Source organism: Natrix helvetica (assembly GCF_964273705.1).
Source record: "Natrix helvetica genome assembly, chromosome: 1".
NCBI lineage: Eukaryota > Metazoa > Chordata > Lepidosauria > Squamata > Natricidae > Natrix > Natrix helvetica.
The window spans coordinates 110,541,284-110,565,895 of NC_138548.1; the positions used below are offsets into that span (position 1 = coordinate 110,541,284).

General features: G+C 41.7%; 2 protein-coding genes across 3 annotated transcripts in view; one reads left to right on the top strand and one right to left on the bottom strand.

The window, feature by feature from the left end:
• PRR33 (proline rich 33) overlaps positions 1-24,612 on the top strand; it is a 92,697-nt gene that overhangs the window by 53,384 nt on the left and 14,701 nt on the right. The window contains exon 1 of one of the 2 annotated variants that reach the window (XM_081935458.1): positions 5,950-6,162. The exons of the other annotated variant lie outside the window; for it this stretch is intronic. The gene's annotated coding sequence lies outside the window, so the exon portion shown is untranslated. Of the gene's footprint in view, positions 1-5,949; positions 6,163-24,612 lie in introns of those variants that run through there. 2 annotated transcript variants of the gene reach the window in all.
• Positions 19,117-24,612, bottom strand: part of LSP1 (lymphocyte specific protein 1) — a 72,380-nt gene continuing 66,884 nt past the window's right edge. The window contains exon 11 of the mRNA XM_081935461.1: positions 19,117-20,539. The gene's annotated coding sequence lies outside the window, so the exon portion shown is untranslated. The remainder of the gene's footprint in view (positions 20,540-24,612) is intronic.

Consider the following 24,612-nt stretch of genomic DNA (forward strand, 5'->3'; position numbering starts at 1 on the left):
TGGTTTTGTGATCCCTCCTCAAGTATCCTCCTGTCAAGGTCAAGCCAAGGAACAAGGAACTCAAATAATGTAGAGGTGCCAATGAAGCAGATAAATCCAAATCTCCTTCCCAGTCTTTGTCCCCAAATAGTTTCAGATCCAGGATGATCATATATTGTAATTATCTGCAAATGGTGCTTACGGTATTTTTGGGGTCGTCTCCAGCCTATCATCAGAACTTTTTGAGGGAATCAGTTTCAGTGATTGAAATTTAAGTCTCGGGAAGCCTTCCTTAAAATATAACCAATTTTTATTTTATCCTAAAATTATATATTTGGCACTGACTATCCAAAATACGTCCAATGCTAAGTATGCTAGCAATCTGCTGCCCATGATAAATCAATACAATATGGAGACGATGACTGGTGACATGTGGATAAGCACTGGCATTGGTCCTTTGCTTAAAGCAGATGATTTTAAAGCTTCAAAATCATCTCTTTCGTTTCATTTGATATTCTCAATCCATTTTTCCATGTTTTGTGGGCTTTCAAAATTATTTCTAACTAGCGATCCATCCACCTGCCACCACAACAAGCAAATATAGAAGGGTGGGGGGAGAAAGAGGATCATTATTACATCTGTATTACATACAGATTCCCTCCCCCAGCTAAACTAAGATAAGTTTTTTTAAAGCAACCTTTTTTTCTTGCACCAAATCAGCTCACAGTAACCTAACCACTCAACCCCTGGGATGTGAACTCCTGATACATTTGTAAGTCAGTTCTAAAAAATATACTGTTGTCTCAATTGCATATGTTTACACTAGCAAACCAACTCACTTTTTTTAAAGACAAATTCAACTCAGATAAATCAGACAGGCTCTGACCGAAGTGCAAATGTCATAAATAAATGCCTGATGCTGAGCCAATCTGCAGCAGGGAATGTGGATCATAATTCTGTCACATAAATCCCAGACCAATTTCTCCTTCCCGCTCTGAACTATATGTGCCTTTTGGCTGAAATCTCTTCCAATTCTTGGCTGAAAACACCAGACCCCCATCTCTTAAGGAGCTTCTTAACAGCTGAGAATGTACCCATCTTCCCCTTGAGAGATTGAATTCACTCCCTCTCATCTCGGAGACCATTGATGAAAATAGCTGTCCTCCCATCAATCATTCTCTCTCTCCTTGGCCATACAAGGTGAAGCAGGAAAATTATCGGAAGAAGGATGAGAAGGAAAGCTGCTGGTGCTAAACAACGGACTTGATAGGCATAGCTGGATATCAGAGGGGGAAAAGCAAATTGGTTCATGGACTCATTTGGTAGACGAAACCATTCTCCTGGCAGAATATTTAATCAATCTGATGTCTCCAGTGCATTGTTTGCTGTGTGCTCTCCATTTTTATATTTCCACTGCCTCAAAAATTCTTCTTGGCACTTTAGCTGGACCGCAATGCCATTTTATATGTGGTTCAAGAAAGCAGCAGCTGGAGCTTTTAAAACAAGCAAGGGAAGCTTTAAGAGGTTCGTTTTTTAACCCCACCCATTTGTCCAAATCTTATGCTCAATCTCTGCCTCCAAAGAACCGAGTTCACTAAGAAAAGAGTCTCAAAAAGAAAGCAAACCCTCTCTGATTCTTTTTCACATAGCTGTAAAGACTTATGGCATTTCTCCTCAGGTTCTAGAAGGTTCTTCAAGGTGCAGCATTAAAAACCTGCTCTCCAAACAAAAATATGCCTTGGTAAAGCCACTTATAAATGCTTTTATGCCAAATGTTGTGATTATTTTATTACAAAACCTCATGGATAGATAGGTAGTTGCAAAGAATTTTGAGAGCAGGCAAAAGTTTATAACCAACAGTGTTGCCTTAAAACAGCTGGAGATATGGATACCTATATAGCCCAGGTAAACCTTTCTCTTCTTCAAACCAAATCTTGTCTGCAAAACAATCCAAACATAGGCAAACTCATGGTAGCATGTTATTAGAAAAGTGCCAGAATATATCATAAGAATAAAAATAATACCTTCTATTATTTATCTGTTTTTATATATCTATTATTTAATTCTATTATTAAATTGGATTTCCTGTACATTGCAGGGAGTTGAGTTAGATCATTCTTGTGGTCACTTTTTACTCTACCACTCCATGAGTCTAAGACAAGAAAAAGATCTGTTTCTCCTTAGGTTCAAATTGAAACATGGTGACCATACTCAGTTGGAATTCTGGCATTTCAGAATGGGGAAACTTTTAAGGGTGAGGCATTAGAGCTTTTCATACTGTCCTATTTTATTAGAGAGAACACAAGGGAAATGCTCTACGTGGCAAGGTGAAGCACACCTTTACCCAGAAAGTATGGGTATTATTCTCCTTAATGGGATTTATTGATATATTTTGTAAAAAAAATATAAACACCATAAGAATTGGGGAATGGGGATGGGATGCAAATAGAAGGCTACAAAATCTGGGCCAGTAGACCTCCATGAACTTAAACCTGAGTAAAGTAAAGTAATTGACCAATAAAAGGTTACCTATAAATCCAGCAAGTCAGATTAGAAACGGGTGCATATGTTGGAAGCTAACACATGGTGGCATCTTTGTGTGGTGATTGCCTCCATAGTTCCCCAATCAAAAAAGATCTGCCATGATGCGCCAAAAGGTATCCAATCTGCCCTACCATACACAAATGGTTTCCAAAACGGGATAGCTGCCATACAGGACACAGAAGGTATATTAGTTATACAGTCCTAGGTCATGTCTCAGCCACATCCAATCAGGAGCAGAATTCAGTAACAGATAGTCAGCTTTTTATCTTCCCTTTTTTAGAAGCCTCAAAGTACTTTCATGTATGGTGACGTAACAGAATATGCCATTACCAGTGTATAATAAGGGGTACATTACTCAGATGCAATAGTTGTGATAATTCACAGAATTTTACCTTAATGATTCACCTATTGTCAGAAAATATCATCTGGCAAATAAATAAATAAATAAATAAATAATGATTAACAATTAATTAATTAAGAAAACCAAAACAAATTTAAAAATGCAAAAGGCATTTTTTATACCGGTGTATAATAAGGGGTACATTACTCAGATGCAATAGTTGTGATAATTCACAGAATTTTACCTTAATGATTCACCTATTGTCAGAAAATATCATCTGGCAAATAAATAAATAAATAAATAAATAAATAATGATTAAAAATTAATTAATTAAGAAAACCAAAACAAATTAAAAAATGCAAAAGGCAGACTTGATGGACTACTAGCTCTCTTTCTGCCATCACTTTTTTATGTTTCTATACACTATTGAGAAGATTTACCACTGATACCTGACTATTTCCAGGTCTGTTATTCACCATGGACCACTTCATCTCTGCCACCAGTTTCCAAGATGACAACTATATTTCAGCCAATTACACAGTTAAAATTTAATCCTTTGGCAGATTTTTTGGTCTGGCCTTTTTAAAGAGCTAAGATAGACATATGATTTTGATACTTGCATCTTACAATAATTTAAAGGCCTAGTTCACACGTGCTGCTTTCAGTTCAGAATCAAACAACGGTATATATTTGACTTTCCCTTTCATATAGTCCAACACAAAAATGTATAATGTGCAAGAAAATCAGTAATTTTCAACATTGCTCATAAGACCTGAGACCAATCCTCAGAATTGAATGTCTAATTAAAATATACAGTATTTAACTGGGGTTAAATCCTCCCCATGGGACAATATTTTTAGTGCAAATCAAACAAAGCTCAATTGCTACAATGCACGATAACTTCTAACTTTCGTTCCTTGCCCGGACTCAGTGATGACTCAACAAGCTGATTTTCGATTTCATAACTGAAATAACCTCAACTGAAAAATACTCACCGCAGTCTTTTATTTTACCAATGGTGCTGAAATAATCTAACACACTACTGAAACACATCTTTTTCTTTTTAAAATGTACACATTATCCATCGTATTCAAGTACTTTATTTCTGCAGTAATCTGAGAGATGCTTCTATTAAAATGGGCTTCCCCCACTGGCATTTAAGCAATCCTCACAGTCTCTCCACTCAATCCCTTTCTGTGGGAATGCAAACAGGGAGGAAACCCCCATTTAGGTTGCATTTCAGTTGACAACTTTGAAAATTTTTGCGTGTTTTGTGTATGCGATACATATCACTTTTGACCACAGGTCGCAGGGCCATAGACTTCTCACATATAGATTCCTGTTTGATGGATCGCCTTCCTTTTTTTTTTTAATGGACAGCTGCTACAGCTTATTGTTACTAGCTTGAAGCAAACCCTATCAAGGAGGAGGAGAAGTCCTGTGGTTCTAGGATCTGGGAACCTACTTTTATTGTAGGCCCAAGAACCTCTGCCTTCCTGTTTTGCATTCCACCCTAGTCTGAGTAAGACAACTTTGGACATGCTTTTTCCTTCTCTTCTCCCTATATTTAACTGATATATGTCTCACTTGAATCTCTTTCTTACCTGAGAGGGGGAGCTGAGAGAAGCAAGGAGCTTTCTGCCGAATGGATCAGGCTGCAGGCTCTGCCAGCTCCCGCAAGCAATTAAGTCCTCCTGTTATAGTGACATCTGATCTTCTAGAGAAGCTCATTGGCCACCAGGCTCACAACGGTAAGGAGGGAAAGAGCAAGGAAAGAAAGAGGGGTGGGAAAAGGTCAGCCCAAGTATAGGAGCAGCTGAAGGAGCTGCCCTAGATCAAGATGGGAGGGACATGTTTGGCGAGAGTGAAAAATAAAACACCATATAGCTTAGGTTTCTATATTTAAAATCCCATCAGGCCAGCGAAATTTAAAGGACAATCAGTTCAAAAGACCCAGAGGTTCTTGTGTGTATACTCTGAAGAGCATGGTGATCATTTCCCTACATTATTTTAAATTCTGTCTGGTCCCACAATCGTTCTAACTCCAACAGCACAAATAGGGTGCAATTGTAATGCTGCCAGAGAAGGCAATGGGGCAGAAGGTTTTCCTGGAATAAGCAGAGAAAAACTAAGGGGAGGCCCAGTCCAAACTGCAATTGGCTTCATCAGAGCAGCTAAGAGGGGATTTAGGTCTGCCACTTACTTAGTGGAGTGGCTGGCAACAGTGGGAATCGGCTTGGCCTTGCCACTCCAAAATGTTAAAAGAGAAATTAAGAGAGTATCCTGAGAGAAGCTTGGTATCTAAAACATCCTCCAGCAACACAATATGTGTAATTGATATGTAACAACACAAACAGTGCAATGCAATACTTGATGTATTATGACAGACTACATATCTGCCAGTGGTGGATTAAGGCTCACTGGTGTCCTAAGCACTGACAAATCATGGTGCCCCCCTCCTTTGTACATACTGTACAAATCTTCATTGGGTTTTTTTCTTTTTTTTCTCAACTTTGTGGTGCCCCCTTTGCTGCCCCGGTGCCCTAAACACGTGCTTAGTCTGCTTAATGGTTAATGCACCACTGCACCTCGCATTGGACGGATCTGAAACACTCGGGCACGTGGCTAAATGTTTGCAAGTTGGGGTTGGGAGATCTATTATGGAACTGCTGCCCTTTTGAAGAAAATATCAAAGATCCTCGCTTGGCAAGAGACGCTTTTAGTTGAGCGGTGGAAATGGCTAAGGATGGATTTCATCATACCAGTCTGAAAGGCTGTGCCGACATGTTGCTTCCGCTTGAACCAATCGCCCCAAAGTCACGAAGCGGAGCGGGAAGCTGAATATTCAACCCGCAAGAAAGAATCGGCAAGTGGAAGTTTTACCTCTTTCAGCCTCTAGGGGGCCTACGGTTCTCAGCTATAAGCGCCCCTCCGTAGCCTCCGCGTTTCCAAAATTCTGCGCCTGTCTTCCTTAGTGCCTTATTCGCCCACCCCCTTCCCTTCCCTCCCCACCCCCATACACACACCCGATTTGGCAAGTTTCCCTTGCTGGGGAGCCTTCCGCTGCCTCAGAGGGGTCGATCCCTCCGCCAGCCTCTTTCTTCCAGCCTGTGAGAAGGGAGAAAGTTCCTTCGATAAAGAGCTTGCGGGGGCAGGTTTTATTTTGGGCATCAAGCCTGCCTCCCCACTCCCTGGGTTGGAAAGGAAGAGTCCATGCAAGGATGCACCGACAGGGTTTGAAAACCGCGGAGTGGAGCGCGGCAAGCTGCAGCCTTTAAACCTCCGGCGCTGTTAACCAGGTACAGTAAATGCAAAGCAAAGCAAACTCTCCGGCGGTTGTAGAAAGCAATCCTTTCCTTCTGAGTTGACGGGGCAGCCCGGAACCAGGTTCTGCCGGCGAGGCAAAGGTTTCCACTGTATCGAAATCTCGCTCTGTAAAGGGGAGCCAAAAAAAAAAAAACGGGGAGAAGAGAGAAGACACATTAAGAGAGATGGGGAGTTGCTTCAACTTAAATTTGAAACTTCGGGATCTTGAGTGAGCGGGAAGGTAGCCTGCTCATTCGTGCGCGACGCTCGGGTTATCCTTCTTTTTAACTCTGCCTAAGCAGATGCAAACAAATTGTCGATCAGGCCTTTGGTACTGTATCGCTTGCAGAGTGTTAAGAAGGCAAACTAAAATACTTGGTCAGCGGCTGGCGGGGAATTGCCCAATGTTATCAATTTGGAGTTCTTGGTGCTCTCAGAGCTTGGTTGCCTGGTGGCCCTGATGATGTTACCCAGTCAAGGAATGAAACGTCTGTCAGCAAACAACCAAGCTCAGAGAACACCAAAGACACTCTCTGGTCCTTAGTTCAACTCTTGAGTTACATATATTCTCCTTTATTGGAACCTTGTAACTTGCTCTATCCCAGAGGCAGGATCTGTACTTTGGGCAGCTCAGGGATAGGAAGCTTCTTTCCAAACCTGGTTTCTTATCAGGGTGCTGGATTTGAAAAAAAAAGGGTTAGAAAATGTATAAGGAAACTTTTTGAAAGTTGCAGCAGAGATAATATATTGACTCCTTGACTGTATGTATGAAGGTAGACAGCATCTTACTTACAAAATGCTTGAACATCTGACTATCTTTAGATCCAATTCTTTCTAAAGGTACCCTATTTTTTAAATAATCATCATCATCATCCAGTACTGTAAGCTTCATTTTAAGGGTTGGAAGAAACAACTGAGAATCTGTTTGAGATAGTATGGGATGAATATCCATATTAGTCCGTACTTTTTTATAGGTCTTTGAGCTGAAAAAGAGATATCCTCAAAGAAGCAAAAACAATCTTTTCTGGCGCCTATTGATCCCTATGTACCTGTCTCAGTTAAAATGATTAGCTTACTGCTCACTTTTGACTTAGGAGCAGTCCTACCACTTGTTACAAGAACAGTTCCACGTGGCAGGTGCTCGGGGTTGGGGTACAGTGGCAAGATCTTTGGGGACATGCTATGCCACTTATTCTGCACCTTCTTGATTGATCAGTTGCCTTCAGATGCAGTCCTAAGGCCCTCCTGTTTTCAGTATTCAACACAAATTCATTCACCTGTACAATCCATTTCTATACACTGAAAAGAGAAATGCACTCTTCATTACAACAGGAATGGACTAGTTTTGTTCTTTGCACAATGCTTGAGTTTTGTGCTTCTCATTCCTTATGCATGGATTGCCTGCTTCCCATGTGTATTTATAATTCAAGTTTCAGTTGGCAGAAAAATTTACCACTGGCAGCCAAGGATAAAATTGAGGTGCTTTTCTATGTGGTGATAGTGAGACTCTTACTATTATTATCGTCCGATTGATAGTTCTGCTACGTGCTTGGGGTGTCTTATAAACGTGTATGTTATGTCGAGGATTATCCTTGTGAGAACATGCATGACAAAATGAAACAGAATATCACAGTTGTATACCCAGTAATGTGGATAAGAAATTTTATTCCTGGATCTAATGTGGCAAGAACATTGGAAATGATAAAATAGATACTTTGAAATTTGGTAAACTGACGTCGTCCCTCCACTCTCCCTTTTGACATGTAGATCCTCGAGCTGATAACATCTCTGCATTATCTGGTACATTTCAGCTACAGTCTGGAGCATCTTTATTTGGACTGCTCATCTCACAAGTTTTAGATTCCCAAAGAAACTGGAATCGTTGGTGTAATTATCTGTTTATTTTAATTCCTGACTTGTTATGGCCAAATGTATTCAAATCAGTTGAGGAGAATGAAGTAGTATAGCAGAAATAAAAAATAATTATAAGACATTTAAAAGTAGTTTAAAAGTCATCAGAAAATAAGGGAATATAGAAAAAAAGTTCTTTAAAAAATGTTCTAAAGAGTACCATGTAGAAGAGTAGCCCAACCTCAAGGAAGAGTCACAACTTACTAACAAAAAGCAGACTTTATATGTAGAATGTTCCTGATTTAATCCCTGTCATCTCAAGTTCATAGACTTCAGGCTGTTGGGTTGGGGTTGATTTCTGCCTGAAAAAGCTCCTGTCAAGTTAGAGCAGTGCTTCTCAAATAGTGGGGCGGGCCCCCCAGGGGGGGCGCGAGGCTCTGTAAAGGGGGGCTCAGCTCAAATTATTTTATATATTTTTGTTTTGCAGGTTAAAGTTTTTTTTAATATTGTGTTCCTTTAAATCCTGTGCTCCTTTAAATCTTTTCTGCTACAGTTAATAAAGCTATTCTTTGTTGTAAATTGATCCACATTTCTTTCTTTTTTTATTCTCTTATACATTAATAAGGATACAGTGTTATGCAGAGGTGTACTTATAACAATTTTATAGACAAATGATACTATTTACAGTCGAGCGGGGGGCGCGAAATGTTTTCTTCTTCCGGGGGGGGGGGGGCATGACAGAAAATAATTGAGAAGCACTAAGTTAGAGAAAATGCACTGAGCTTGAGAGTTCATTCATTTTTATTGATATAAACAGCTTTCCACTTCATGTACATTGTAAAGGTCTCATGAAACCAACTAAACCACTATATGTCTATGGCAGACATGCTTTTATATCATCAACCAAATTCAAAGGTTCATTTAAAATATTATTCATGATTCATTTACTAGGCCAATATTTATTCATGAGTCTATTAGTCTACCCAAAACTAATGGGTAGTCTTCAGGATGCATAAAATGATAGCTCACATTATTTTTAATCAATGGGAAAGCTAGCGGAGGTGATAGGTTTTAAAGGACATGTATCTAATGCAGTATTTCTCAACCTTGGCAGCTTTAAGATGGGTGGACATCAAATCCCAGAATTCCCAAGCTAGCTTGCTGACTGGGAAATTCTCAGAATTGAAATCTACTCATTTTAAAGCTGCCAAGGTTAAGAAACGTTGATCTGGTAGATTCTAGGTCTCTTGGACAGATGAGCTGTCTGCATTCTAGGCACGTTCTATGCATATTTGTCTTGTTTCACAGAATTTCCCAAGGCAAAATCTTAGGTGACTTATACAACATGCAAACTGCTGTCTCTTTGTTTCGGCCTTTCAAGGCTTTCAAGCAAATAAATAAACATATATGTGTTACTTCTTTTTTCAACATCAGAAGCCTTATATTCATTGATCCCTACTGTTTTAGAATAGAATAGAATAGAATAACAGAGTTGGAGGTCTTCTAGTCCAACCCCCTGCTTATGCAGGAAACCCTACGCCACTTCAGACAAATGGTTAACATCTTCTTAAAAACTCCCAGTGTTGGGGCATTCACAACTTCTGGAGGCAAGCTGTTCCACTGATTAATTGTTCTAACTGTCAGGAAATTTCTCCTCAGTTCTAAGTTGCTTCTCTCCTTCATTAATTTCCACCCATTGCTTCTTGTTCGACCCTCAGGTGCTTTGGAGAATAGCTTGACTCCCTCTTCTCTGTGGCAACCTCTGAGATATTGGAACACTGCTATCATGTCTCCCCTAGTCCTTCTTTTCATTAAACTAGACATACCCAGTTCCTGCAACCGTTCTTCATATGATTTAGCCTCCAGTCCCCTAATCATCTTTGTTGCTCTTCTCTGAACTCTTTCTAGAGTCTCCACATCTTTTTTATATTGTGGGGGCCCAAAACTTAATGCAATATTCCAAGTGTGGCCTTACCAAGGCATTATAAATTGGTATTAACACTTCTCATAGAATGAATTTCCTCATATACCTGGGATATAAGCATCAATTCTAGTAATTATAAACATTTCTTTAATCAATTTCTCAACTAATTCTTATGGATATGTAATAATGTTCCATTGATTATTATGATTATCAATTAGATTTAACATAGCCACCCAGTCCAGTGGACTCTAGGCCATTTACCAAATATAGCATTAAATAAAAACAAAGAAAAACAAACCAAAACATACAGCTTGGATTAAAAATTAGGCCTAACAGCCATTTCCACCCCTACCCTATCCCCCTCCCCCTACATTAACCCAGTCCTTGGATCAAAGCCAGATTTCATATGTGTATTGTATACGCTTTTCTGTTACCATTTTTCTCCATCCTAACAGTTTCGTGTGCTCTGTCTAGCACGATGGCATTCATTATAGCAAATAAGATGTCATACAGCAATTAATTTTAGGGGACTTCCAAATAGAATTTTTGTGCTACTGATCTCACAATATTCACTGTTTCGGGGAGCTAAATTGGTTTCTTCTGGGTTTTATTATTTATTTTAAATTGCCACAAAACTGGCACTCCACCTCTGCAGACCTTTTGGAGGCAAACTCTTACTTCATTTTATCTTCCAGCAACTTTATCTTTCCCTCCTCTAAAAGTCCAGGCACTATAGAATTTCCAGAATCTCAAGGTTAACAAACTAAAGATGATTTTGGCCTGGCTTCAAACCACTGTTTAGAGATTACATTAGAGATTAGCAAACACAGCACTGGCATGCTAAATGTCCTGGTCAGATTAATCTAATGAAGCTAGAGGACACAAAGTTAAGCTGAGGTATTTTCTTCCCAGAGAGTCCCCTTTTCTTTCATTCTTTTCCATTTTTGTTAACGTTATTGATGTATTTCTTCAGTTTCCATAAGTCTTTTACTATCCATCATATTCTGTAGTTCTTGGGTGGGAGGGCAGTTCTACACAGAGCACATTACAATAACCTAACTGGAAGAATTAGGGCATGAATTACTGTGAAGACACAGAGATTAGCAAAACTCTGCTCCCCTTAAGGTTTTTTTGGAATGCATTGTTTGGCATTAGCCTGTTATGTTCTCCACTCTTACTTCCAAAAAAAGATAAGAGTTATCAAATGTGGGAGACACTTAATTGCCTCCAAACCACACCCTTTTTTGCATTTGAAAGTTGCCACCTACACTATATGAAAAGAAGGAATGGGTCACTTGAAAGTTGAAGAAACTTGAAGATGGGTTGAAACAAGTTCCCACCAATGGGAAAACAGACTCTTACAAGTTCTCTAGAACTTCAACACTCCAGATGGAAATATTGCCCTTTATATGATTTTGGATGCATGGAATCTGAGCCAGAAATTAATTGAACCCTACCCACAGCTGCTGAGCTGCTTTTAGATCAGTGCTAAATGTGAAAGTGTCTCAGTCTGAGTGATACTGTGTCTTCCATGAAGGTCATTTCGAAGGCGGTCCGAGTTGCCATTGTAAATAGCTGCTTTAATAAATACCTTGTACTGAGAGTCCTGCAACATTTGAGCAGAAGACAAATCCATAACCTCAAAGATACCCAATGTACATGTGAATGAGCCCAAACGATCATAGGCTGTTGACTTAAGTCCCAATAAAGCAGACTATTTGTAGCTCAGGGTTAAGATGAGGGGTCCTTGGTGCTCTTGGAGCTTGGTTGTTTTCTTGCAAATGTTTCATTACCCAAACTAGGTAACATCATTGATGCTAACCTGATTGACTAATCTAATCTAATGTTGAGTAACAGTTCATAATGAAAAGTGAAGCTGATGCTGCTAATGCTTTCATATCAAATGACTCCCTGGGATCTCTGGTTAAAACACTCAGGTAGTAGACATGGAGAAGGATTTGGAGAGCCACCAATAGCCCAAACACACAATGCAAAGTTGATGAGCCAATATTCAGACAATTCCAGATATTTACAATGACTTCTGTAGTAAAGAAGCTCTATTAAGTTAATTGAGGTGTAAGATCTGACTCATAATGCCTGGTATTCCTCAATTCTCATTTTGGTTTCTTATTTCATACATCCTAGGATAACTAATCGGGGAGAATTCTTAATGGAAATAATGCATACGTTTATGGACTCACATTCTCTTTAAAAGGGGATAAAAACTCTTACCTGTTTGAATTCCTAGTATATTCCAGATTTCCAAGTTCTGTTTCAAGCTAATGAAAAGGTTTTGCTAAAAGCATTTGATTTTTTTTTTCTTTTGATAGAAAAAAAGTAAAAAGTGCAGGCATATAGAAAATTAAGATTCCCTTCACACATACCCCACATGAGAAATACGATTCAGAAGTAATTACACTGTACTTTGGTTAAATACACAGGAAAAGAGTAGGCCAATTCGCACATCTGATTTCATGTGTTGCATTGCTTGGCACACCTCATTAGTGTTTAAGAAAAAAGGAAGTGATTTTATGAAACTTTATAGAAACAAGAATTGAATTCCAGTTTATTGGTGGTGCAGTGATTAAGTGCAGCATTGCAGGTAAACTCTGCTCACAGCCTGGAGTTTGATCCTGGCCAGGTTAAGGATGACTCAGCCTTCCATCCTCTTGAGGTCAGTAAAATGAAGAGCCAGATTGTTGGGGGCAATATGCGGACATTGTAAACCACTCAGAGAGTGGTATAAAGCACTATGGGGCAGCATATACTGTAAGTCTAAGTGCTATTGGTATTTGCCTTGTTTAAAACAACCAAACTTGGGAGAGGTCTATCATGTCACCCAGTCTAAAAGATTAGTCCGACTACACCACTTTCAGATTGTCACAGAGGTGCCAATATGATTCTTTCTGTGTGCTGTGCTTCATCTGAGACTATTAGCTCAATTATATTTCTGTGAGAAAGCATGTCTTTCAGGGTGTGCAATGAGATGGAATTTCTGCTCCACCAAATTCCTTCTTCAAAAGACTGTTATCGAGTCTTTTCTTGTAACCTGTCAAGGAAGACTCAAATCAGCAAAATTTGAATATCTGGAGACACTCCAAGAGCAGAATGTGGACCAGATAGACAAGAGTATCTGAATAAACAGAGCAAGTATAATTTTTCATTTCTACGACAAGACTCTTACATAACATTTTTTTAAAAATACAAAAATACAGGTAGTCCTCAACTTATAACGGTTCATTTGATGACCATTCAAAGTTAGAGCGGCACTAAAAAAAAGTGACTTATGGCCATTTTTCACAATTATAACCATTGCAGCATCCCCTTGGTCGCATGATCAAAATTTGAACACTTGGCAACTGGTTCATATTTATGACGGTTGCAGTTTCATCAGTTTTTGACAAGCAAAGTCAATGGGGAAGATTCACTTAGCAACCGTGTTACTAACTTACCGGTAGCAACTGCAGTCGTTCACTTAACGACTTTATCGGGAAAGGTCTACAATGGAACAAAACTCAGTCAACAAATGTTACACTTAGCAACAGAAATTTTGAGCTCAATTTTGATTGTAAGTTGAGGACTACCTGTAGATAAAATCAGGAAGAAGATTATATAAATGCAGCAGTCTCCTCTAGTCCATTCTTCCCAATCCAGGACTGGGAAACAAAGATGCAGATAAGAGCAAAACACACTGTGCTTGTGGATCCAGGAAATGACAGCAGGAAAGCTCACTGTGTTACTTATGACATTAGCTGGGAATTAGCCAGGGATTTCAGATCTGGCTCCCACACAATAAGCCTGTTGAAGTTAACCAAAATTCCCTTTATTAGGTGCCCCAGCAGCACTCTCTCACAGCAGGCTATGAAGACTCTTAAGTCCTGTGGAAAGTGACACTCGCTCCATTTCCCTCTGAACTGGCCCAACACACCAGGAGTCTCTCTTTCTCTTCCCAAACCTGCAAAGGAAGTCCTGGAAGGTGTGCTCGCTTTCTTCCAGTCGCAGACTGGAGGAAAACACGCACACACGCTCAGAAGGTGCTGCAGATTCCAAGAATAATTCTGATAATTTCCAGACAAGATTTGGAAATGCAGGCTATCAGTCGCAGACCGGCAGGGAGATGAATAGTTCTCTGCCACACCTATTGATCCCCGGCCCCTGGCCTTCTATTCCCAGAGCTAGGATAGGACTTCGCTAGCAGAGGTGGCTCTTCTGTCCCAAGGACCAGCGTATAGATTTCCGCTGCTCTCCTCTGCCTTCTGTGCATCTGCATGTCAGGCACTGGATCCAGCTGTTCCTCCTCTTCCTCATCAACCACCTCCAGAACTGGGAGCTGTTGACTCTATCTGAGGGCTGATGGACAGCCCAGGTTCTGCCTCTGTCGCTATCTCTGACAGCTCCATTCCCTCTTCCCCCTCGGAGCTCTCAGGTTGCCTTGATGCTGGCCCTAACTCCCATGCCACTTTCTCATATGAATCGGTTGCTGAAGGGGCTGGCGGTGACAGGCCACAACACAGGGGTTAAGACAATTCTAGGAATGCAAAATAAAGTGGATGATATTTCTAGGAAATCTAATTGAAGGTTGACAAATTATTGCATTTCTTTAATTAATCTTATCACTTTATGATTGTCCCATTGAAGACCAGTATGTTGAAATTGCCAGAAGAGCAGACAGCAATAACTGTAGATCAGTTTGGATCTAGTCCATCTATTCCAGGGATCCCCAACCCCTAGTATGTGGACCAGCACCGGGCTGGGTTGCACAAACAAGTGAATCCCCATCTGCAGGATGCAGGCAGCATGAGAACTCATGCCCCCTTCAGTCCATGGAAAAACCTCTCTCCACAGATGTCCCAAAGGTGCTTTCTCCAGAAAGTCCAGTTACCTCTTGAAAAAGCACCTTTGGGACAACCGTGACTTGGATGACTGAGAATCCCCATAGATACTCTCTCCATGGAACTGGTCCCTGGTGCCCAAAAGCTTGGGTGTCACTGATCTATTCCATGAACATTTTAAGCTCTCATTAAGCTTTAAAGATCTTCTGAACAGCCAGGTTTAAATAAAGTCATGGTAGTACCACATTTGAGCTCCATGCACTCATATTGAGGAAATCTACCAACTGCTTGTTCAGAGACAACTTTTTCTTCCAGTCAAGAGAGTATTCTTTTTAAAAAAGTGTTGTGCTTGCAATATCAGGGAAACCACGGCTGTTTTTCACTGTTGCAGCATCCCCATGGTTACATAGTCAGAATTTTGGCACATAGTAATTGACTCATATTTATGACGGTTGCAGTGTCCCAGGGTCATGTGATTCCCTTTTGTGAACTTCTGACATACATACTTACATGTATGTGGGTGTGCATGCATGTATGCATGCAAGCATGTACCTTTATGGATGGATGGGTCAATTGTAGATAACTCCCAATTCTTGTGGTTCTTCCTTGGGAAAGGATGACAAGTAAACATCTGAAGTCCACAAAATTTATCCTTCACAATTATTCAGTTATTCTATCAGCAACTCGTTTTCTTACAGGACAAGTCAATTAGGAAAGCCAATTAATTCAAATTCTCTGCTTATCATGATAATTACAACAGCATCGTATTTGGTTTTCTGAAGTTTTGACCTCAAAAAATGCAGTAACTCCTTCCAATCATTTCACAGTATATTAATAAATTTCAATTAAATCAGATTCCATCAGGTTTCAGTTATTAACAGTTTTATCTGGAATTTTTATCTTTGAATAATTTCTCCGTTGATAAAAAAAAATCTGTTCTCATTTAGTTGCATTCCAGTGGTAGCTATGCACGCTCAACCTGACTTTTAACCGCTGCTTTCTGCATTTTTTAAAAAAATGTATAAAGCAACTGCAGTATCAATCTATTCATTATGTCCTTAAAAACTATATACTGCAGAAACATTTAGCACTATTGTTCCTTAATTTATAGCTTCTCCTTGAAATGTATGTCTCTGAGGGTTCACCAACCGCAGCAACAAAATTGAATTAACTTCTCTCTTACATCTTTCAGTTGCCATTGGCTACAAAAGTGTGCTTTAATTTTTGTTTCATTTTTATTGTAATGAGAAACATTAAAAATGCACCGGCTCCTTGTCCTCTCATATTTCAGGGAAAGGCCATGACTGAGATGCAGCATTGAGGGTATTCAGCTCAAATCAAATCTTTATTGCAATCAAAACCAGCATAAGGAGGGTGGAATACACTCAATTAAAAAGCATACTAGAGGCTAAAAAATATACAAAAATGGAAAACCAAAAGAAAATAAAACAGAACGCATATTTAAACGTCTATAAACATCTGAAAGAAGGGATAAGAGCATTAAAGGTTGCAGGGGAGCATAAAAGGTTAGTATATGGAAGACTATCAAATCATAGAGCATTTTATAATGATGTAGTAGGTGCTCATTAAGTCTAGTTTATGGGATAGGTCATCTGAGGAATTTTAAGTGCTGCCGTACAGATGCCAGCATCCCTCTATGCTGGCACAGGGCTGGTATTTGAAAGCAGTAAGGAGAAATAGAATTGTCCTGAGTGCCTTGGGCATTTATGCAGTAATGGGAAGATGAGGTTACTACAAACGTTTCTGTAGTGCAGGCACTGGAGAAGCATATGTTCTGTTGTATCTGTGTGCCCAGAGGCACAGGGGCATCTCTTGATAGGGAATCTTCCTGTATCAGCCTTCAAGGACAGTTGAGGGGATGGCATGACATCATGCCAGAATAGAGGCCTTCAGTGGTTTGGTATGCCATAGAGTAGTGATGACGAACCTATGGCACGCGTGCCACAGGTGGTGCATGGATCCATTTGTCAGGGCACGTGAGGTGCTGCCCTGTCAGCTGGCCAGCGCGCATGCGGCACTGGCCAGCTGAATTCACCCTTTTTTAAAGCCATTTTTCGCCCTCCCCAGGCTCCAGAGGCTTTATAGGAGCCTGGGGAGGGCAAAAAGAGCCCCTCCCCTGAGGCCCTTAGGAGGCTTCATGAGCTTCCCTGAAGCCTCCGGAGCACAAAAAAACGGCCCTACGGGCAAACCGGAAATTCGGGAACAGACTTCCTGTTTGCTTGGAGGATCGTTTTGACTGCTCCGGAGGCTTCAGGGAAGCCTCTTGAAGGTCCGTGAAGCCTTCGGAGCACTTAAAACGACCCTCTGAGCAAACCAGAAGTCACTTCCGGTTGCTCGGAGGGTCATTTTGAGCACTCCGAAGGCTTCAGGGAAGCCTCCTGAAGGTCCCTGAAGCCTCCGGGGGGCGGGGAAGGCTGTTTTCGCCCTCCCCATGCTCCTATAAAGGCTCTGGAGCCTGGGGAGGATGAAAAAAGCATACAAAAATAGGGGGGGGTCGCGCCTGTAGTGCACGCATGCGCACTGGGGGGGTCGGTCGCGCATTGCATTATGGTTACGGCACGCCTGCACACGACCCCTTTGCGCTTCCCCCACTTATGGCACGCGAGCCAAAAAAGGTTTGCCATCGCTGCCATAGAGGAAACAGAATACCTGTTGCATTCACTGGCAATAAACGTTAAGAGTCCTGGCTAGATAAAATTGGTACTCTGTGCTTGCTGTACAGTTTAATGAATACTTTGGCCTGACCATATACCATACTGCCAAGAAGTCCAAGGGTGAAATTGCCTCTTTCCATGTAGTTTGAAAATCATTACTCCCAGTTAATAAACCAAGTACGAGAGGGATGGGAATAGCCTGGGGCCTGGGCCAGGAGGTGGCATGATCACCCATACTCCATTCTCCATTTTCCTGAAGCCTCTCCCTAGTTGCAGGGTATCATTAGAGACAGACACAATTTGGGACCCGAGGAGCTGATTTTAGACATTTGTGTTGTACAAGTTCTAAAGAGGCAAAAAGCTACTGCCTTAGCTTCAAATAACTTGAGTGTTGCAGGTATACAGTGGCCACCTCTTGTCTTAAGGATTGCAGATGTGCTCCTCTGTGCATTTTCAGCAGTGTAGTCCCTGTGGGTTTTCCTACTGCCACCAGAATGAAAGGCTACCCCCAGGTATTTCAGGCAGGAGTCCGGTTAAATCTTGTGGCCATCCGTGCTCCAGGAATAGTTATTGGGCCTTTTGGCAAATGTCATGATTTGTAGTTTTCTGATATTTCAGTTCCAATATATTCAGCTTGGGGGTGGGTGGGTGATGGTTCAGCAGTTAAAGACATTGGGTTTGTCAACTGGCAGACCAGGTTCAAGACCCAAAGCCACCCAACTGGGTGAGCTCCCTTTACTTGCTCCAGCTCCTGCTCACCTGGCAGCACGCAAATGTTAGCAGGTAAGAAGGTACCACTTCAATGGGAAGGTAAGCATTTTGTGCCTCTCGGCGAATAGTCTTGCTGGCCACATGACCATGGAAAATGTCTTTGGACAATTTTGGTTCCCTGGGCTAAGAAAAGGAAGATGAGCACCACCCCTTAGAGTCGGACATGACAAGACAGGGGAAATCTTTACCTTTACCTTTTATATTCAGATTACCATATTTTGAATCAATATGTTTGATGGTGGAAAAAACTATTCATCCTGATACAGAATTCTTCCCTCCTGGAGCAAAAGGGCTACTCCGTTAGTAGTATTTCCATTTGGGAAGTTATGGAAAGCTAGAACAAATAAGAGTTATCTAAAGTTTCATTGATATCCTGGCTTGTTCTGAAAATGATAAATATACCTTCCAAGTCAGGGTGAGAAAGTGTCTAGTAAGCTATCTGTTTTATAGACATATTAAACAAAAAGACTGTCTTATGGGTAGGAAATCATTTATATGTGGGGCTGTTGGTTTGCACTCCGAGCTTGGTAATTTGGTTGCAAACGTTTTGCAACCATTCAAGAAGACATCGACAGTGTACTTTAAATTGTACTTGTCTGTCTGAGGTTGTTTTGTTTAGCAACAGAAATTTTGGGCTGAACTGTGTTCATATGTCTAGGACTACTGTATTATATTTAAATGTAGATCAGCTCCAAAAATATCAGTACATTAAGTCACATGGAAATTGACTTAACTTTTAATATTTTTTTAAAAAATGTTTGTAGATCTCAAAAGCAGTAGATGCATAGATCAGGAGAAATCTAAATATGTTTAGATTTGTTCTTTCCTCTTCAATTTAATTCAATAAACCAATTAAACCACAGCCCCTCATGTTTGGACTCATTGTAGATGACATTACAGGACTCATTTATCTTTCACAGAATTTTTATTAAATTGTTAGGAAACATATCAGATCACACAAAAAATTAACAGATGAAAGCAAGAGAAACATGAAAGATACAGAAAAGAACTGTTTTCTAAATGCAAGTCTTAGGAGAAGTAGGATATAATGGTCTTTTTTTTAAACCTACAGGGTAGCAAATACTATTTGTAATAGAGAGGCAAAGAGATGCATTTGTATTTCCAGGAATGGATCTATTCCACCAGGTCAAAAGGTATCAGCAGCTGTTGGGGGAGTAGGTGAAGGAATTGTCCTGTAATTTGACTGGTCCCCAGGAGCTATCATTCATCTTGTTAAATGCACCACAATAAGAACTGTATCTCAATTGCCCCATGTCTCCTTCAAGGCAAGAATGCACCTTCTCTCAAAGTGCCTACCCTAACCACAAAGTAAAAACCATCTTGGCTTGCTTTGCTTATTTTTTCTTCTGATGGCTGATTCATGTCAACAAACTAGGGCCTTTATTTATTCAGATCTACTATCCTCCTCTCAGATGTAGATATTGAAACTGGAGCACTGCATTGTTTCTTGAAATATTTTTGCACAAAAACAGCAACAACTGGAGAGTAAATGAAAGATATTATCCTGAGCGTGAGTGAAGATCCAATGTACCATTTGACCTTTGTCTCCCTTATCTAAATAATTTTAGCCAGATAACCATAACTGAAACAAAGTCTCACCACAAAAGCCATCTTAAAAATCTTCATTCAAAAAGAATACTACGGGCAGTATTTAAATAGAGTGGCACCAAAACAGTCTTCAGTTTAAAATTCTGTGGTATGAAGAAATTATGTTCCCACCTGCAACATGGATGGGAACATAAAACATCATCTTATGGTCAAGAATAGACATTCTGGTATCTCTTGCCATTCGATAAGCTTGAATAATACAAGAATCCTTAGCATCAGCTGTACTGCTTAACCCTCAATGTTATTTCTGTATTTACTTTTCTTTTCATTCTTGGATCTCAGAAATCTATTCTAGCTATCTTGAGGCTGAAGATTCCTCCCTCCTTACCAAGGGTGTAAACAGAAAGCTAGGAGGGGATGGGTGGGGGGAGTTTCACCTTTTTCTCCTAGTCAAGTCTAGGAATTCAGTTCAAAACAAAATTTTAAAAAAGCTCAATACAGCACACAAGTTAAATTTCTCAGAATAAAAAGTCTGATCTAGAAAGGGTTTCAAATTCATTATTGCTTCTTGAGTTGATGCTGTCCAAATTCAAATGAAGTCAGCTTGGAGAAATGCTTCCATCTGTGAAGAAATCAGTAGCTGGTTTTAAAGCAGATTGAGCTAGGAGGGAAGAAATCCTTTCACTATAGTTCCCTTATAGCCGGGGAAACATCAGCGTTGCATGAAGTATTGCCTCCGGTTTCCAAGCTGGGTTGCAAAGAGGGGAAAAAAATACATACATCAAAATGGCATCACATACTTGTAATTAAAATGAATTTCCCAAGGCGATGCCCAGTACCATGAGATTAATGCAAATGCTAATTGTGACTATCATGTATACTTTCATGATTGAAGAGAGCAAACTAACTATCAGAACATAGGATTAGATACTACAATTATTAGCCTATGAAGGTAGTAACCTTGTAACCAAGCAAAGTAAGAACTTCTTTTCTCAGCTAAAAATATAATAACATGATTAACATGATCAATCATTGGTATGAATGCATTTTCCCAGAGATTGTGCTGTCTTTGATGATACTTTTTCTTTATTGCATTTAATAAATAAAGAATTGCACTTAATGATTGACAAATGGGTTGGCGACCCTCTACCTGCAAAAATAAAATGGTTTTGTTTGGCTATGACTTTTTTTCTAAATATTCCACAGATGCTTTCCCACATTTGGTGTCAAAGCTACCAACCGAAAGTACCGGGTCATTATCTTGAACACCCTCTATACTTTAGATCTAGACCTCCAGCCAGAAAAAAATCTTCACTCTTAATAAGATCATCTCAAAAGGTTTACCTAAAATTGCCATGAGTTCATCTGGTGAGGACTTAAATTCTTCCTCTACTCATAAGAATGGACTTCTTAAGAGTAGCTATGGTGGACATAAGCCTCCCGCTACCCCCTTGAACACTGTCGGCTCTGACACCCCCCCCCCCCCGTGGGTATGTCATCTCCCCGTGATGTCACTCCGTTTTGGTTGATGCCACACTCTCCTCTATATTATACTGCGACAGAACTTTACTCCCTTCGGGAACTCCCCCTTTCTTGATAAGCCTTCTTGCTTATCAAGATACTTCCTTAATGATGGATCTTGGGATCCCGAGAGGTGGCATGCAAAGAGGCTTCTTAGGGCTTTTTTACAGGTTTTTTTAAAATTGAATTTTAAGGGGGGGGGTTGATTCGGATGGCTCAGATAGACTTGGGCGGGGATTCTGCCAGGACACAGGCCAGAGCTAACTAAAAGGGTCGGGAGTGCTGGAAAGGGTTGGGATTCCGGGGGAGACATTAAACCATTCCATTGGTTTTTTTTTCCATCTCTACTGTATGTGGGAGGGGCAGATACAGTGGGGGCCTAGGGCCAAATTATGTCTGGGGGATGCGGATTTGCTGTTGAAAAGCGATCGTGTGCTCCGACCCTCATTGTCCCTCTCGCACCCCTGGGTGCTCAGGATGACAAGACCCGGGTCTCCGGCTGGTATCGCTTAATGCCAGGTCCGTGGTACATAAGGCTCCCCTCATTTGTGACCTCATACAAGAGGGCAGAGCGGACATGGCATGCATTACGGAGACCTGGTTGGGCCATGAGGGGGTGTTCCCCTCATTGAATTATGCCCACCAGGCTTCCGGGAATTTCACCAGCCAAGAACCCAGGGCAGGGGCGGGGGGGGGGGGGTTGACGGTGATTATTAGGGAAAGTCTTGGACCTCAGGAGGACACTGTACCTCAGATAGGCGAGTGTGAGTCCCTTTTTGTGAAGTGAGGCCTTGGAGTCCAGGTGGGCCTTTTTATTACGTACCTGTCTCCCTGCTACATTTCATCGGCCCTGCCGGAGCTGCTAGATGTCTTAGCCGGATTGGCGCTTGATTTCCCCAGGCTTATGGTCCTGGGAGATTTCAATCTGCCTTTCATTGGCGATACATCCGAGTCAGCTTGGGAGTTCATGGTTTTCATGACGGCTATGGACCTAACTCAGTTAATTCAAGACCCCACTCATAACGGGACACACACTCGATCTGATTTTCGTTTCTGGACAGTGGATGAATGATCTAGATTTAGGGGATATTTCTATCCAACCCTTGTCATGGTCGGATCATTTCCTCCTTAGGCTTGACTTCCATACTGCCACCCCTCGCCGCAGGGAGGCGGAACCAATTAAATGGTTCCGCCCCAGGCACCTGATTGACCCTGAAAGGTTCCTGATGGAGCTTGGGACTTTTCCTGAATCCCTTGCTCACAGTTCAACCGAAGCCCTAGAGGAAGCCTGGGATAGGGCAGCCACTGGGGCCTTGGACCGCGTTGTGCCTTTGCAGCCTCTGACCCCATGCTGATCCTGGGTAGCTCCCTGATTTACTGAGGAGCTCCGGGAGATGAAACGCCGGAAAAGAAGCCTAGAGAGTGATTGGAGGGCCAGCCGGTCCGAATCCGACCGAACACTAGTAAGCATTCATATTAAATCCTACTTAGGTATGATAAAAGCAGCAAAACGGCAACATTTTTCTGCTCTTATCGTGTCCACAGGTAACTGCCCAGCCACCCTGTTTAGGGTGACCTGCTCCTTACTTAAACAAGGAACTGGGGAAGACCCCTTGCAGGATAGGGCTGAGGAATTTGTTCAGTATCTGCAGGATAAAATCGCTCAGATTCAGACACGCTTGGACTCTGACTGGGTAGTTTCGGGCGAGTCAACAGGGATGAATCTTGTGGAAATTCTGGGATGAGTTTGACCCTGTGACTCCCGAGGGCATGGACAGGATTATGGAGAGACTCAGTGCTGCCGCTCTTGTGTGCTGAACCCGTGTCCCTCTTGGTTAATTTCGGCTTCCTGGGAGGTGACATGAGGCTGGCTCCAGGCGATTACCAACGCTTCATTGAGAGAGGTGTTCTTTCCCACTGCCTTGAAGGAGGCAGTGGTGAGGCTCCTCCTTAAAAAGCCTTCCCTGGACCCAGCCTCTTTAGCCAACTATCGTCCGGTTTCCAACCTTCGCTTCGTAGCAAAGGTTGTTGAGAGCGTGGTAACACGTCAGCTTTCCCAGTACCTGGACAAAGCTGTCTATCTGGATCTGTTTCAGCCAGGTTTCAGGCCCCGGTACAGCACGGAGTCGGCATTGGTTGTGTTGGTTGATGATCTCTGGCGGGCCCGAGGCAGGGGTTGTTCCTCTGTCCTGGTCCTATTACACTGCTCGGTGGCTTTCAATATCATCTACCATGGTATCCTACTGCGATGATTCGGGGGGTTGGGAATGGGGGACACCGTTTTGCGGTGGTTTTCCTCCTACCTGTCGGATCGATCGCAGTTCGTGTTGACTGGAGGGCAGAGATCGACCCCGAGGTGCCTCACTTGTGGGGTGCCCCAGGGGTTGGTTCTCTCACCCCTCCTGTTCAACATATACATGAAACCGGTGCTCGAGATCATCTGTGGTTTTGGGGTACAGTATCATCAATACACTGATGATACCCAACTTTTCATCTCTACCCCAAACCACCCAAACGATGCCCTCGACGTAATGTTCCGATGCCTGGAGGCTATACGGATCTGGATGGGGACGAACGGGCTCAAGCTCAATCTCCCCCCAAGACTAAGTGGCTGTGGTTCCTATCATCCCGATTTGTGCATCTTGTACCATCTTTGATGATAGGAGAGAAATTTTAGCTCCCTCAGAGAGGGCCCGCAATCTGGATACGCGCCTTATTTTAGAAGAACACCTGATGGCCATGACCAGGGGGGCCTTTTACCAGGTTCACCTGGTATGCCAGTTGCGTCCCTTCCTGGATCGGGATGCCCTGTGCACAGTCACTCACGCCCTTGTCCTTTCTTGCCTGGACTACTGTAACGCTCTCTACCTTTACCTTACCTTTACCTTTATTTCGATTTTTATACCGCCCCCTCTCCCCAAAGGGACTCGGGGCAGTGTACAGTCAAATGAAATAGATAAAATGGACTACAAACATGCAAACATAAAAACATAGAAGAGGAGGCAATACAACACTGTACAGGTAAAGCAGATAAAAACAGTACATCAACAATTCTAAAAAATACCCAATTAAAATTACCCAGTTAAAATATATCTGCCAAGAGGTATAATAAGGTTATGAATGGTCCAGGCCGGCTAAACGGAACAGGTGGGTCTTCAGTTTTCGTCGAAAGGAGAGAAAGTCGGTGGTGGTTCTGATATCGGGGGGGGGAGTCATTCCAGAGGGTTGGGCCCATCACAGAGAAGGCTCTACTCCTAGGTGTCGCCCGTTGGCACTGCCTAGTGGACGGCACCCAGAGGA